The sequence below is a fragment of the Stegodyphus dumicola genome, chromosome 11 (genome assembly GCF_044657685.1).
Source record: "Stegodyphus dumicola isolate Sdum_Otavi_A_Nest chromosome 11, ASM4465768v1".
Lineage (NCBI taxonomy): Eukaryota > Metazoa > Arthropoda > Arachnida > Araneae > Eresidae > Stegodyphus > Stegodyphus dumicola.
Genome location: NC_140778.1, coordinates 167,630,093 through 167,646,039, shown reverse-complemented (window position 1 = coordinate 167,646,039; position 15,947 = coordinate 167,630,093). Strand labels below are relative to the sequence as shown.

Here is a 15,947-nt window from a genome sequence, read left to right as displayed (position 1 = left end):
GTAGCCGGAACGGATTGGATCAATACAGGGACAGATGCAACCGGGAAGGCTCCGGCCGTCACAGGGATGTCTTCAGAAGCTCCAGGGTAGGCAGGAATGGCCTCAGACAATCCGGGGGCCTCAGCTTCTGCATCAGGCGCACCAGGAGAGGCTCCAATAGATCCAGGGATGGCTTGGGAAGCATCAGCGGCTGATCCCGGAGCAAGAGGGACGACTCCATTGGATCCAGGGATAGCTCCAGCGGGAACGGCGGGCACTCCATGGTCAACAGCTGCTCCAGGGACTCCATGAACAGCACGGGAACAGGTTCCAATGGATCCAGCAACAGGACCTCCAGCGGGAACGGCAGGCACTCCACGGTCAACAGCTACAACAGGAACGTCTCCAGGGACTCCATGCACCGTATGGGAACCTGCTCCGGCATCCAGGACTCCAAAACTGGCTTCAGGAGGCGGTGAGCGTCTTCCAGGGCTCCGAACTCCAGGCGGTGGGCGGGGCCTCGGCGGTGGGCGAGGCCTAGAAACAGGAAACATCTTTAGCCACCAGTCTACCTGTAAAAACAGTAAGAAGTGACCAAAAAAGATGAAAAAGTATCGGCAACTTGACCGATTTACTACACTTTGATCTTAGCCAAAATGCCGAGAAGCGATGCAGAATTCTCTGGCGTGATGAATTCACTTTCAATTTTTCATATTTCAAAAGTCCTGAGCATTCGTGCAGGGGGAGAAGGGGGTGCAGAAGACTCAGGTTAGCGAGTGCTGCTTGGGGGTTTTTTATGATATGTCGTTATTTCATCCTCCTCCTGTGTTACAAAAAAAGAGGTGTACAAGGATGACCAATTTCTGTCTAGTCAAGTGGATCATTTTGCGGTCCTTTCTAATGTTCCCATTCTGGAGGCGTCAGTCCCCTCCTCCTTGGGCGGGGCTAGTTTTAAAAAGCCAAGGACGTCAAAAGTTCATTTCATTCAAGATTCAATTGCAAATTTTATTCTTACTACAGCAAATGAACCACAATGCTGAAATATCCTCACAGATATTTCTACAATATCGCAATAACTTACAGTAGTTATATTGGACGTTTTACGGAAACGTTGGCCGGAACAAAATTCAAAGTAGAAAAAGTTAATCCGATCTCAACGCGAAATCGCTACAGTCAATAACAGCAGTAAGTAAACAACTGAATTCCGGTGTTTTCCTCCAGCTTTTATAAGCTTATGCACCATGCAACATAATATTCTCGTATTTTCTCAATTTTTTTCAGATGGGAAAAGAGGACAATGAAATATTCATGAAAGTGTTCATTTCTCTGGAGTAGCTTCCTCCTCCGAAAAATCTCATTCTTCACTGCAGGTGAATATAAAACAAATGTAATTACAAAGGCAATAAAAATAGCAAAACCAAAAATAAATAAATAAATATTCCTGGAGTTATCGAATGCCCATGCTTGGGAAGAAATTATTTTTTGTGATTAAACAAATATTGAGACAGTAAAATTTATCAGCCAAAACTGCATTACATAATGCCAGAGTTTGATTGACACAAACTCGACATGCACAGTCCAGCACATGGTTTCCAACTCAGAGATACTCTCTCTCTCTCTCTCTTCAGTTCAAACGTTGCACTTGAAAACACAGAGTGAAATATTAGGAACTTAAAACAATTAAACAAACAGAAAAATTACAAAAAGCACTTTACAAATTCATTTGTAATATGTACAATAAAACAGTACTTTTTAATTTACAATTAATGATTACTTTGTATTCTACACTTCCACACTAGTGGCGGGCAAGCCATCTCAAAACTCAGAATAAACTGCTTCCTGCATAGTGCAGCCATCTATTGGCATTTTCCCGTTTGTTAATATTAATGTGCCAACAAAATAAATGAATGAATGAATAAAAACATAAATACAACAATCCTTAACAATAATTGTAGACCATTACAATTAGCTGGCGTTTAGAAATCATACAGAGACAAACAAAACATTAGGAAACAGACAGAAAAATCTTTGTTGCTGCAGTGTGCCTACAAACATTTTACACCCTTTTGAGAGTTATTTACAATAAAAAGGCTCGTGTGTTGAAAGAAGCAATGTGTATACGCGCGCTGTAGTGGGAAAGATCTGGCAAATGTGAATAGGAATTCTCTCAAACTTACATGAAATGAGACAAAAATGTTACTGCAAATGAAATTTGAGTGATATTTCGAGGCCGATCTTCCTTCAATCAGTCAGACAGAATGAGTAAGTTGTTAACAGTACGGGGAAAGAAATGTGGATTTTATGGGATTTCTGTAAATACGAATAAAACTTCGTATTTACAGAAACCAGAACTTGACACTGAAAAGAACGAGGGTTAAACCCGAGGCTCCAGAATGTTCCCATTCCGAGGAAAAGAACGAGGGGCCCGAGTTAAAAAAAAGGCAGGTCGCCGCACACTCGTACAAAGGTATGATGTTGTCAGACCTTCGGTTTTCTGAAATTTGAAGGGGCCATTTTAAAAGGACGTTTTCCTGAGGATGCAGTGGGTGAGTGAAGTTTCTGCTTTTTGGATATATTGTGGGCCGTATCCTGCAAGTAGTGCCATAGCAGGCCAACCCGTGGCGAGGGCGGAATAAATTCCTAACCACAAGCCTATCTGCAAAAATTAGTTTAATATCTTGACGTCATGTCGACGTCGTATCAGATATTAAGCTGATAAGAACAGATGTTTTTTATTGAACAATATTTTTGGCCACTTTACAGAAGAATGATATTTGCGTGGCAGAAATATCATTTTACAATTCTATTATACATTAATTTTCTATTTACAATTATTTACAGAGCGAAGCAGATATGTACAACAACTATTTTCAGAACCAAGCACTTATGTACAACATACTAGGTTTTTCTTTCTACTTACATATTTCGGGGGTTTGTACTTTGTGAACACTTAATCGGATAGTTCAGTGAGTCCATGTTAAATTTACCAGTTCTCCTGTCTGACGTCCGTGAGATGCTCCACATAGATATCCCTTGATTTACTTATTGTTTCACTTACGATGAGCTTTCGCATAAGTGATGCGTACTTCCTGCTGCAGATCCTGCTGAGAACTTTATCGTTGTTTGGATCCCATGATCCTAGTGCTCCGATTACAATTGCTTCTACGCGCACATCGTTGTATGTAGATTTCAGTGCTTCGATTAGCGGACGGTACTTGTTCATCTTCTCTCGGCGAGCAGCATCAAATGAAGACCGACGGTTGTCAAAAGCAACTGTTATGTCTAGGATGAGGCATGCGTTGTCTCTTGTTAGGATGATGTCCGGGCGTAGCGGGAGTCCTCTGACTGGCCGGTTCTCGGAGAGGAGCTGCCACCTTCCACTGGCTGCCTTTTTAATCCTCTCTACCACTGCATTGTGCCTCGCTTGGTAGAGACGGCTGTATCTCATGCAGTGGCAGAGGACATGCGGGAGGGTCTCGAGCTCAAAGTTGCATCTTCTGCAGCCACGGGAGCCATTCACATTGCGACGAACACCGTTCAGGGGGACGAGGTTTAGCCTTGCACGATGTATAAATCGCCAGTCGGCGAATCGTGTAAATGCCCCGTTCCGGAAAAAGTGAGAGCTTGCTTTGGCAGCCGCTGCGCATTCCATCGCCTTGCCCTGGTTGGGATAAGTGATGAGTTTCTCTGCGCGGGATTTCTTGATGGCATTCCGCAGGGTGCGGAATACAAGGCGTCGCTTGCCGGCTGTTATGGTGGTACCGTCATGAGAGATCTCCACAGTGTGGTCGTCAGAAATTGTCCACGTGACTTTTAGGCGACGGGCTGCGCTTCTGGCCGCGGACCAAACTGATGAAATTGGGTTGGAGGTGCTCCTGGGAAAGTCTTCGTCACATCCCGAAAGGAAAGCTGCAATCTCAGAGAAGGAAGGAACCCTTTTCAGTCGTCCACTTACAAGTCGCGTAAGGTCCTCCCAAGCGAGCTGTTGTATCCCAGGGTCCAATGAAGTGAGCAACTTGAAAGCGCTGTCAATCCTTGCTATATCTGAGCTTTCGGCAGCCAGCGGGATACCAAAGCATGCAGATTCCTTCGCGCCGTAAAGATATTCATTTGCCGCCTCGGGAGGTAGGTTGAGAGTCCTCTTTAGTAGCGGGCGCACATGTGAGTCAATCTTTGCCCAGTCGGTTTTCTTCAACCGGGCCGTCCTCATATCAAAATCCATTGATGGAAACACAAAGGATTTGAGCGCGTCAATGCGCTGCCAGGGAGCAAGTGGCGAATTCAGGATCATCTCGCATTTCTGTAGGTAAGTATTGAGTGCCTCGATGTCCGGTGGTTGGTTGAATCCAATTGGTTTCCCCAAAAATTCCTCACCTTCACCCTCACGAAGACACCTGATGGCAGTGCCGTCGATCGAGAACTGAGAGTGGCGGACACCCGTTGGGCGAGCTCCGGAGATATGTAGGGAGAAGCATTTTCTGGGGTTGATGTAGAGGCCAAGCTTTCCAACCAGGTTGTGCGTCAGATTGAGTTGAGTTTGCAGCTCCGCAGGGGAGGGCGCGAGTAGCAGTAGGTCGTCGGCATACGCCAGTATGCGGTGTAGAGGACTTTGCCCTTGGACTGCGACAAGTATCGGGTTGATGGTCAAGTTGAACAACAGCCCACTTAGGGGGCAACCCTGACGTACTCCGATGTCAATTGGAATTGGATCCGTGGGGCCTTCCTCTGTGAAGACGCGTGTGGACGCATCCGTGTACAGCTCCTGTATCAGCTCGGTGAAATGATTCCCAACTCCAGAGGCTCGAAGCGCAGCAAAAATTGCATCGTGGGGCACGGATCCGAAGGCATTGGATAGGTCCAATGACGCCAGGCAGGTGTCAGATTGGCTGGTCCGTGCTAGCTGGATTCTCTGCTGAACAACGAAGTTATTTTCAAACACCCCGTCGAAGGGTAGAAATCCCTTCTGTGACGGGGAAAGGATGCAGTTGTCGATGAGCCAAGAAGTGAACCGTCGTGCCAGGCAACCACAGAACAGCTTGGCAATCGTAACACTCAGCGAGATAGGACGCCAGTTTTTGATGTTATGCGGGTCACCCCCTTTGGGTAACAGGATAGTACGAGAGTCTTTCCAAGCTGCAGGGACTTTCCTAGCTTTCAAGCAGATGTTGAAGATGGCTGCGAGTACTGTACAGTCCGGATCAACGGCCTTCCAATGGTTGTATGAGAGTCGATCGTGTCCGGGTGCCGAGTTTTCAGCTGAATAGAGTTTCCTTGCGATCTCTGCAGGAGAAAATGGAGAGAGGTCAAGTTCTCTGGGGAGAGGGGATGGTGAGGTGTACACTGAGGTGTCAACTCGGTTGTTGCATAGGGCAGCAGCAAAGTGATCTTGTATATCCTGTCTTCCAATTGGGCATCTCTGTGAATCATCCCCGCAAATCAGTCGGACCGCTCTGCGTCGGTTACGACGGTAGAGTTTCTGGAGCAACTTTGGGTCATCACGTATCTTGGCGGAATTGTTGTTGTTTCCACTTACATCCTCGCTAGCGGGAGGAAGACGAACTGCACTCGCGGCGGCCATCAAGATCTCGTCAAGTAACGTGGAAAAGGCATCCCACTGCTCAGTGGTCATCGGGTCGGAAAACTCTTCCAGTCGTTCTACGAAGTGTTCAAGGGGGGACGTGACTTGTATTTCTACACCACCCAGTGGAGATCTCTCGGCATCATCCGATACGGCTTCTGGAACCGGTGAGTCGGGTGTAACTGTAGGACCGGTAGGTGAAGGCGAATCCGGGAAGGACGGCTCCGGGGAGTGTTCTTCAAAGGAAGGGTTGGTTCCCAGATTGTCAGTCAAAGGCGCATCAACCTGTGGGGTAGTCCTCGTGTCTGTTCCTGGAGGTGCGGCATCCTCTTGATAGGGCAAGGTATTAGGGTCTGTTGCACTTGTCGATTGGTAGGCAGTGGAAGGTCCATCAGTTCTAGCATCATCTTGGCGAGATGTACGGAATCGTGCAGTCCGTGCCTGTCGTCTTGCCGAGGTGGAGGGAAGGAGAGGCGTCACTAGAGGTGGCTGGAGTAAGCGCTGCCGTTCACGTCGGTGGCGTGCTTGGTGGTTAAGGAATCCACCCCGTGTTTGGCATGAGAAGTCGCACTGGGTACATCTCCAACGATGTTGAATGCCCGATTCGACGACTACGGGCCGGTCTCTAAAGCATTGATGGGTCGAGACCTTAACGGCGATGGGCAATAGGCAGTGTGCACACCAGTTCCGAGTGCTAGCAACATCTATGCCATGTGTGTACAAGAGGTGTCTGCAGAGCGAGTGGCGGAGTTGGGTCCAGCGTTTCGAATGGAATGTCCTATGGCAGTCCCTTTCGGTGCAGTGGAGTGTGTCTTGCATCGGGAAGAGTAGATGGACAATAGAGTCACGTCGGCAGGATGTCTCTGGGCAGGACTCATGATTCTCCACATGAGTGGGCATAGGCAAAGGCTCCCTCACTGACAGGTTCTGCAATGGCCTGCTAGGACGTGGGCCAGGTGCAATTTGCTCAGTAGAAGTCGTAGCAGCATGTGAGCGTATTACATTGCTGTCTGGTGCGGGCAATTCAGTAGAGAGCAGATCAGTCCTTTCTGAGGGAGTGAGGCATAGGATGAGGACGTCCGCATCAGTCGTGTCTCCAGCGCTGGAGGTAGTATCCAAGCGTGTCTGGCAGGGTACTTGAGGTGCGACATCGGATTCACCAGGTAGGTCTTTACTAGGCGAAGGGGTCACCGGGACAGTGGCAGTTAAAGCAGGTTGAGGAGCAGCGTCTGTTGAGCCAGAGGCAGTGCAGTCCGTGTGGACGGGGCCTGGTGCAGGAGCAGCGGGCGGTGAAGAAGCGGCGTCAGTCAGTGTCTCAGGAGTTGAGGAGGTAAAGTCATCGTCTCCAGGAGAGGTGGGAGGCGGAGCCTGTCTGTGACGGAGGTGACGATGGGACCGCAGCTGTTTCTTATTCAGGCAGGAGCGACCACAATCCGGGCAGGTGACGGCAGACGCCAGTTGAGGTGTGGAAGCATTAGTCTTTGGTCCAGGTATGACGGTGGGAGTAGAATTCCTGGCCGGGAGGGTGAAGTATGGTGTCGACGGGATTGACGTCTCCGAAGGTGGCAGCAAGTTCCTTGTGTTCTCCGCAGGAAACACCTTGGATTTAGCAGGTACGTTGGACGTCAGAGACTCCGTCCCCGCGGTGGAGGTGATCACTGCGCAGAGAGGACCGGTTGAAGCAGGATGAGCAGAACTCTCTCTCATGGATGGCGAAGAAAGAGCTTCAGCGTAAGTGCGTGGGGGTGAGCTCGTGAGTGTGTTCGATGAGCAGGCATGACCAGCCGCCGTCCGAGCCCGTGTATGATGACATACGGGCGAGATCAATGACCCAGGAATGCTCGCAGCTACCCTTCTGTCAGGAGGTGGGTGGAGCTGACTGTCTTTCTCCTGCACGTGCGTCCTTGTATGCCTTCTGAGGCCCCTTCTGCTCGTACACTCCAATCCGCAGACGTAGCATGCGAATGTAGACTGGGGTGTGGTGGGCGTGTCCTTGGCAGAGGAGGACGTGTGAGCAGACTTGGCGAGTGATGAACCCTCTGGTGTCCTTCGTTCACTAGGTTGACAAGTGACCACAGGTAGGAGCGGTGTGCAGCCAGAAGTCTTGGCTTGGATTCTATCCAACAGTTGGCGTAAGTGTCCACCTTTGGAAAGGGGCGGTCCAGAGGGTGTAACGAAAGCTGGCACGTGTCTGGGCAAGGAGGACGACCCGGTGGGCGTGGCTTCACTAGTGGCGATACTCCCGTAGTAGTAGGTGGGCACACTCCTGGCAGACGAGCCGGCTCCGGGCAGGCAAGGCGTGGCACTAGGGACCACAGCGGCGACTCCAGGATGAGCAGTGGCACTAGAAGATGCAGGAACAGCTCTGGAACCTCCAGTGGCAATTTCGGGAGAGGCACTCGCTCCAAGGGCAGGAATAGCTCCGGCAGATCCAGCGACGACACAAGAGTTTCCATCGGAGGATCCATGGTCTGCAGCGGCGACTTGGGAAGTAGCCGGAACGGATTGGATCAATCCAGGGACAGATGCAACCGGGAAGGCTCCGGCCGTCACAGGGATGTCTTCAGAAGCTCCAGGGTAGGCAGGAATGGCCTCAGACAATCCGGGGGCCTCAGCTTCTGCATCAGGCGCACCAGGAGAGGCTCCAATAGATCCAGGGATGGCTTGGGAAGCATCAGCGGCTGATCCCGGAGCAAGAGGGACGACTCCATTGGATCCAGGGATAGCTCCAGCGGGAACGGCGGGCACTCCATGGTCAACAACTGCTCCAGGGACTCCATGAACAGCACGGGAACAGGTTCCAATGGATCCAGCAACAGGACCTCCAGCGGGAACGGCAGGCACTCCACGGTCAACAGCTACAACAGGAACGTCTCCAGGGACTCCATGCACCGTATGGGAACCTGCTCCGGCATCCAGGACTCCAAAACTGGCTTCAGGAGGCGGTGAGCGTCTTCCAGGGCTCCGAACTCCAGGCGGTGGGCGGGGCCTCGGCGGTGGGCGAGGCCTAGAAACAGGAAACATCTTTAGCCACCAGTCTACCTGTAAAAACAGTAAGAAGTGACCAAAAAAGATGAAAAAGTATCGGCAACTTGACCGATTTACTACACTTTGATCTTAGCCAAAAGGCCGAGAAGCGATGCAGAATTCTCTGGCGTGATGAATTCACTTTCAATTTTTCATATTTCAAAAGTCCTGAGCATTCGTGCAGGGGGAGAAGGGGGTGCAGAAGACTCAGGTTAGCGAGTGCTGCTTGGGGGTTTTTTATGATATGTCGTTATTTCATCCTCCTCCTGTGTTACAAAAAAAGAGGTGTACAAGGATGACCAATTTCTGTCTAGTCAAGTGGATCATTTTGCGGTCCTTTCTAATGTTCCCATTCTGGAGGCGTCAGTCCCCTCCTCCTTGGGCGGGGCTAGTTTTAAAAAGCCAAGGACGTCAAAAGTTCATTTCATTCAAGATTCAATTGCAAATTTTATTCTTACTACAGCAAATGAACCACAATGCTGAAATATCCTCACAGATATTTCTACAATATCGCAATAACTTACAGTAGTTATATTGGACGTTTTACGGAAACGTTGGCCGGAACAAAATTCAAAGTAGAAAAAGTTAATCCGATCTCAACGCGAAATCGCTACAGTCAATAACAGCAGTAAGTAAACAACTGAATTCCGGTGTTTTCCTCCAGCTTTTATAAGCTTATGCACCATGCAACATAATATTCTCGTATTTTCTCAATTTTTTTTCAGATGGGAAAAGAGGACAATGAAATATTCATGAAAGTGTTCATTTCTCTGGAGTAGCTTCCTCCTCCGAAAAATCTCATTCTTCACTGCAGGTGAATATAAAACAAATGTAATTACAAAGGCAATAAAAATAGCAAAACCAAAAATAAATAAATAAATATTCCTGGAGTTATCGAATGCCCATGCTTGGGAAGAAATTATTTTTTGTGATTAAACAAATATTGAGACAGTAAAATTTATCAGCCAAAACTGCATTACATAATGCCAGAGTTTGATTGACACAAACTCGACATGCACAGTCCAGCACATGGTTTCCAACTCAGAGATACTCTCTCTCTCTCTCTCTTCAGTTCAAACGTTGCACTTGAAAACACAGAGTGAAATATTAGGAACTTAAAACAATTAAACAAACAGAAAAATTACAAAAAGCACTTTACAAATTCATTTGTAATATGTACAATAAAACAGTACTTTTTAATTTACAATTAATGATTACTTTGTATTCTACACTTCCACACTAGTGGCGGGCAAGCCATCTCAAAACTCAGAATAAACTGCTTCCTGCATAGTGCAGCCATCTATTGGCATTTTCCCGTTTGTTAATATTAATGTGCCAACAAAATAAATGAATGAATGAATAAAAACATAAATACAACAATCCTTAACAATAATTGTAGACCATTACAATTAGCTGGCGTTTAGAAATCATACAGAGACAAACAAAACATTAGGAAACAGACAGAAAAATCTTTGTTGCTGCAGTGTGCCTACAAACATTTTACACCCTTTTGAGAGTTATTTACAATAAAAAGGCTCGTGTGTTGAAAGAAGCAATGTGTATACGCGCGCTGTAGTGGGAAAGATCTGGCAAATGTGAATAGGAATTCTCTCAAACTTACATGAAATGAGACAAAAATGTTACTGCAAATGAAATTTGAGTGATATTTCGAGGCCGATCTTCCTTCAATCAGTCAGACAGAATGAGTAAGTTGTTAACAGTACGGGGAAAGAAATGTGGATTTTATGGGATTTCTGTAAATACGAATAAAACTTCGTATTTACAGAAACCAGAACTTGACACTGAAAAGAACGAGGGTTAAACCCGAGGCTCCAGAATGTTCCCATTCCGAGGAAAAGAACGAGGAGCCCGAGTTAAAAAAAAGGCAGGTCGCCGCACACTCGTACAAAGGTATGATGTTGTCAGACCTTCGGTTTTCTGAAATTTGAAGGGGCCATTTTAAAAGGACGTTTTCCTGAGGATGCAGTGGGTGACTGAAGTTTCTGCTTTTTGGATATGTGGGCCGTATCCTGCAAGTAGTGCCATAGCAGGCCAACCCGTGGCGAGGGCGGAATAAATTCCTAACCACAAGCCTATCTGCAAAAATTAGTTTAATATCTTGACGTCATGTCGACGTCGTATCAGATATTAAGCTGATAAGAACAGATGTTTTTTATTGAACAATATTTTTGGCCACTTTACAGAAGAATGATATTTGCGTGGCAGAAATATCATTTTACAATTCTATTATACATTAATTTTCTATTTACAATTATTTACAGAGCGAAGCAGATATGTACAACAACTATTTTCAGAACCAAGCACTTATGTACAACATACTAGGTTTTTCTTTCTACTTACATATTTCGGGGGTTTGTACTTTGTGAACACTTAATCGGATAGTTCAGTGAGTCCATGTTAAATTTACCAGTTCTCCTGTCTGACGTCCGTGAGATGCTCCACATAGATATCCCTTGATTTACTTATTGTTTCACTTACGATGAGCTTTCGCATAAGTGATGCGTACTTCCTGCTGCAGATCCTGCTGAGAACTTTATCGTTGTTTGGATCCCATGATCCTAGTGCTCCGATTACAATTGCTTCTACGCGCACATCGTTGTATGTAGATTTCAGTGCTTCGATTAGCGGACGGTACTTGTTCATCTTCTCTCGGCGAGCAGCATCAAATGAAGACCGACGGTTGTCAAAAGCAACTGTTATGTCTAGGATGAGGCATGCGTTGTCTCTTGTTAGGATGATGTCCGGGCGTAGCGGGAGTCCTCTGACTGGCCGGTTCTCGGAGAGGAGCTGCCACCTTCCACTGGCTGCCTTTTTAATCCTCTCTACCACTGCATTGTGCCTCGCTTGGTAGAGACGGCTGTATCTCATGCAGTGGCAGAGGACATGCGGGAGGGTCTCGAGCTCAAAGTTGCATCTTCTGCAGCCACGGGAGCCATTCACATTGCGACGAACACCGTTCAAGGGGACGAGGTTTAGCCTTGCACGATGTATAAATCGCCAGTCGGCGAATCGTGTAAATGCCCCGTTCCGGAAAAAGTGAGAGCTTGCTTTGGCAGCCGCTGCGCATTCCATCGCCTTGCCCTGGTTGGGATAAGTGATGAGTTTCTCTGCGCGGGATTTCTTGATGGCATTCCGCAGGGTGCGGAATACAAGGCGTCGCTTGCCGGCTGTTATGGTGGTACCGTCATGAGAGATCTCCACAGTGTGGTCGTCAGAAATTGTCCACGTGACTTTTAGGCGACGGGCTGCGCTTCTGGCCGCGGACCAAACTGATGAAATTGGGTTGGAGGTGCTCCTGGGAAAGTCTTCGTCACATCCCGAAAGGAAAGCTGCAATCTCAGAGAAGGAAGGAACCCTTTTCAGTCGTCCACTTACAAGTCGCGTAAGGTCCTCCCAAGCGAGCTGTTGTATCCCAGGGTCCAATGAAGTGAGCAACTTGAAAGCGCTGTCAATCCTTGCTATATCTGAGCTTTCGGCAGCCAGCGGGATACCAAAGCATGCAGATTCCTTCGCGCCGTAAAGATATTCATTTGCCGCCTCGGGAGGTAGGTTGAGAGTCCTCTTTAGTAGCGGGCGCACATGTGAGTCAATCTTTGCCCAGTCGGTTTTCTTCAACCGGGCCGTCCTCATATCAAAATCCATTGATGGAAACACAAAGGATTTGAGCGCGTCAATGCGCTGCCAGGGAGCAAGTGGCGAATTCAGGATCATCTCGCATTTCTGTAGGTAAGTATTGAATGCCTCGATGTCCGGTGGTTGGTTGAATCCAATTGGTTTCCCCAAAAATTCCTCACCTTCACCCTCACGAAGACACCTGATGGCAGTGCCGTCGATCGAGAACTGAGAGTGGCGGACACCCGTTGGGCGAGCTCCGGAGATATGTAGGGAGAAGCATTTTCTGGGGTTGATGTAGAGGCCAAGCTTTCCAACCAGGTTGTGCGTCAGATTGAGTTGAGTTTGCAGCTCCGCAGGGGAGGGCGCGAGTAGCAGTAGGTCGTCGGCATACGCCAGTATGCGGTGTAGAGGACTTTGCCCTTGGACTGCGACAAGTATCGGGTTGATGGTCAAGTTGAACAACAGCCCACTTAGGGGGCAACCCTGACGTACTCCGATGTCAATTGGAATTGGATCCGTGGGGCCTTCCTCTGTGAAGACGCGTGTGGACGCATCCGTGTACAGCTCCTGTATCAGCTCGGTGAAATGATTCCCAACTCCAGAGGCTCGAAGCGCAGCTAAAATTGCATCGTGGGGCACGGATCCGAAGGCATTGGATAGGTCCAATGACGCCAGGCAGGTGTCAGATTGGCTGGTCCGTGCTAGCTGGATTCTCTGCTGAACAACGAAGTTATTTTCAAACACCCCGTCGAAGGGTAGAAATCCCTTCTGTGACGGGGAAAGGATGCAGTTGTCGATGAGCCAAGAAGTGAACCGTCGTGCCAGGCAACCACAGAACAGCTTGGCAATCGTAACACTCAGCGAGATAGGACGCCAGTTTTTGATGTTATGCGGGTCACCCCCTTTGGGTAACAGGATAGTACGAGAGTCTTTCCAAGCTGCAGGGACTTTCCTAGCTTTCAAGCAGATGTTGAAGATGGCTGCGAGTACTGTACAGTCCGGATCAACGGCCTTCCAATGGTTGTATGAGAGTCGATCGTGTCCGGGTGCCGAGTTTTCAGCTGAATAGAGTTTCCTTGCGATCTCTGCAGGAGAAAATGGAGAGAGGTCAAGTTCTCTGGGGAGAGGGGATGGTGAGGTGTACACTGAGGTGTCAACTCGGTTGTTGCATAGGGCAGCAGCAAAGTGATCTTGTATATCCTGTCTTCCAATTGGGCATCTCTGTGAATCATCCCCGCAAATCAGTCGGACCGCTCTGCGTCGGTTACGACGGTAGAGTTTCTGGAGCAACTTTGGGTCATCACGTATCTTGGCGGAATTGTTGTTGTTTCCAGTTACATCCTCGCTAGCGGGAGGAAGACGAACTGCACTCGCGGCGGCCATCAAGATCTCGTCAAGCAACGTGGAAAAGGCATCCCACTGCTCAGTGGTCATCGGGTCGGAAAACTCTTCCAGTCGTTCTACGAAGTGTTCAAGGGGGGACGTGACTTGTATTTCTACACCACCCAGTGGAGATCTCTCGGCATCATCCGATACGGCTTCTGGAACCGGTGAGTCGGGTGTAACTGTAGGACCGGTAGGTGAAGGCGAATCCGGGAAGGACGGCTCCGGGGAGTGTTCTTCAAACGAAGGGTTGGTTCCCAGATTGTCAGTCAAAGGCGCATCAACCTGTGGGGTAGTCCTCATGTCTGTTCCTGGAGGTGCGGCATCCTCTTGATAGGGCAAGGTATTAGGGTCTGTTGCACTTGTCGATTGGTAGGCAGTGGAAGGTCCATCAGTTCTAGCATCATCTTGGCGAGATGTACGGAATCGTGCAGTCCGTGCCTGTCGTCTTGCCGAGGTGGAGGGAAGGAGAGGCGTCACTAGAGGTGGCTGGAGTAAGCGCTGCCGTTCACGTCGGTGGCGTGCTTGGTGGTTAAGGAATCCACCCGTGTTTGGCATGAGAAGTCGCACTGGGTACATCTCCAACGATGTTGAATGCCCGATTCGACGACTACGGGCCGGTCTCTAAAGCATTGATGGGTCGAGACCTTAACGGCGATGGGCAATAGGCAGTGTGCACACCAGTTCCGAGTGCTAGCAACATCTATGCCATGTGTGTACAAGAGGTGTCTGCAGAGCGAGTGGCGGAGTTGGGTCCAGCGTTTCGAATGGAATGTCCTATGGCAGTCCCTTTCGGTGCAGTGGAGTGTGTCTTGCATCGGGAAGAGTAGATGGACAATAGAGTCACGTCGGCAGGATGTCTCTGGGCAGGACTCATGATTCTCCACATGAGTGGGCATAGGCAAAGGCTTCCTCACTGACAGGTTCTGCAATGGCCTGCTAGGACGTGGGCCAGGTGCAATTTGCTCAGTAGAAGTCGTAGCAGCATGTGAGCGTATTACATTGCTGTCTGGTGCGGGCAATTCAGTAGAGAGCAGATCAGTCCTTTCTGAGGGAGTGAGGCATAGGATGAGGACGTCCGCATCAGTCGTGTCTCCAGCGCTGGAGGTAGTATCCAAGCGTGTCTGGCAGGGTACTTGAGGTGCGACATCGGATTCACCAGGTAGGTCTTTACTAGGCGAAGTGGTCACCGGGACAGTGGCAGTTAAAGCAGGTTGAGGAGCAGCGTCTGTTGAGCCAGAGGCAGTGCAGTCCGTGTGGACGGGGCCTGGTGCAGGAGCAGCGGGCGGTGAAGAAGCGGCGTCAGTCAGTGTCTCAGGAGTTGAGGAGGTAAAGTCATCGTCTCCAGGAGAGGTGGGAGGCGGAGCCTGTCTGTGACGGAGGTGACGATGGGACCGCAGCTGTTTCTTATTCAGGCAGGAGCGACCACAATCCGGGCAGGTGACGGCAGACGCCAGTTGAGGTGTGGAAGCATTAGTCTTTGGTCCAGGTATGACGGTGGGAGTAGAATTCCTGGCCGGGAGGGTGAAGTATGGTGTCGACGGGATTGACGTCTCCGAAGGTGGCAGCAAGTTCCTTGTGTTCTCCGCAGGAAACACCTTGGATTTAGCAGTTACGTTGGACGTCAGAGACTCCGTCCCCGCGGTGGAGGTGATCACTGCGCAGAGAGGACCGGTTGAAGCAGGATGAGCAGAACTCTCTCTCATGGATGGCGAAGAAAGAGCTTCAGCGTAAGTGCGTGGGGGTGAGATCGTGAGTGTGTTCGATGAGCAGGCATGACCAGCCGCCGTCCGAGCCCGTGTATGATGACATACGGGCGAGATCAATGACCCAGGAATGCTCGCAGCTACCCTTCTGTCAGGAGGTGGGTGGAGCTGACTGTCTTTCTGCTGCACGTGCGTCCTTGTATGCCTTCTGAGGCCCCTTCTGCTCGTACACTCCAATCCGCAGACGTAGCATGCGAATGTAGACTGGGGTGTGGTGGGCGTGTCCTTGGCAGAGGAGGACGTGTGAGCAGACTTGGCGAGTGATGAACCCTCTGGTGTCCTTCGTTCACTAGGTTGACAAGTGACCACAGGTAGGAGCGGTGTGCAGCCAGAAGTCTTGGCTTGAATTCTATCCAACAGTTGGCGTAAGTGTCCACCTTTGGAAAGGGGCGGTCCAGAGGGTGTAACGAAAGCTGGCACGTGTCTGGGCAAGGAGGACGACCCGGTGGGCGTGGCTTCACTAGTGGCGATACTCCCGTAGTAGTAGGTGGGCACACTCCTGGCAGACGAGCCGGCTCCGGGCAGGCAAGGCGTGGCACTAGGGACCACAGCGGCGACTCCAGGATGAGCAGTGGCAC

The 15,947-nt window shown here is 49.4% G+C and overlaps 4 pseudogenes; all 4 read right to left on the bottom strand.

Moving 5' to 3' along the window:
• Positions 1-500: 500 nt before the first annotated feature.
• On the bottom strand, positions 501-650 carry LOC146994725 (U2 spliceosomal RNA; annotated as a pseudogene).
• A 1,901-nt stretch (positions 651-2,551) lies between these two features.
• LOC146994724 (U2 spliceosomal RNA) lies at positions 2,552-2,725 on the bottom strand (annotated as a pseudogene).
• A 5,823-nt stretch (positions 2,726-8,548) lies between these two features.
• LOC146994723 (U2 spliceosomal RNA) lies at positions 8,549-8,698 on the bottom strand (annotated as a pseudogene).
• Positions 8,699-10,597: 1,899 nt separating this feature from the next.
• On the bottom strand, positions 10,598-10,771 carry LOC146994722 (U2 spliceosomal RNA; annotated as a pseudogene).
• Positions 10,772-15,947: the final 5,176 nt, after the last annotated feature.